Below are 886 nucleotides of genomic sequence, written 5' to 3' on the forward strand. Positions count from 1 at the left end.
CTTTTCCAGGTCTCTGTTTCCTTTTAGACCTATAAATACACTTTATTTTATTTTGAGAATTATGTTAAAATGTGAACTTTTTTTTTTAAACTTCACTGCAGGTGAAGCCTAACTAAACTAAAGTATGTCAAGTCCTCAGTCCAAGTTCTAGTCAGTTAAATCCTCAGAAAGCTAGCTTTAAAACTAACTTTTAGCGTTAGGGTACAGGTCCTTGTCACCCTGGAAAATTAGTATTAAATTTCAAGTCAAAATCTCAAGGGATTGTGGTCCATAATGAGGTCCTCGAGCCCTAGGTTGAACTTATTGAAAAAGTTTTTTTTTTTTGTTTTGTTTGTCACATTTGTCAATTCTGGGCCACCGGGTGGCAGCAGATAGCTATGAAAACTAAAGAGAGATCTTTGTTTGTGTCTTTATTCAATTCCTGAGTATTTTAGGGTCGGGTTCAACTAAACATAAGCGGTTTCGTACTGAGTCAGTAAACTGTGAGTAAACTAGAAACTACATCATTGTATTTTTATTACAGATTTTGTGACGTTTTTGTTTGATGCAGTGCCATCGGACTTTTATTAAAATATGAAATATGTCGCATCGGGAAACAGTGAATTAAAGACTTTAAAATTAATGAAACGTAATTAAACACATTTCTGTCAGAAAGCGTCGTTTGACGCAACAGGCAGAACATTCAACATAACAGCACTTTGATCAACTGCTGTTGCTTCAAACCAGCTTTATATATAAATTACTGTCAGACGGATGATCAGAGACATGAAAGTCTCCTGACTGAGCACGGAGGGGGAGGAACGGGGGGAGGAACGGGGGGGCGCCTGGAGACTAGAGACTAGACCTGTGGCTTTTCCGAGGGGTTGTCTGCCCGGTTGTCACCGGC

The sequence above is a fragment of the Cynoglossus semilaevis genome, chromosome 3 (genome assembly GCF_000523025.1).
Source record: "Cynoglossus semilaevis isolate Cse_v1.0 chromosome 3, Cse_v1.0, whole genome shotgun sequence".
Classification (NCBI taxonomy): Eukaryota; Metazoa; Chordata; class Actinopteri; order Pleuronectiformes; family Cynoglossidae; genus Cynoglossus; species Cynoglossus semilaevis.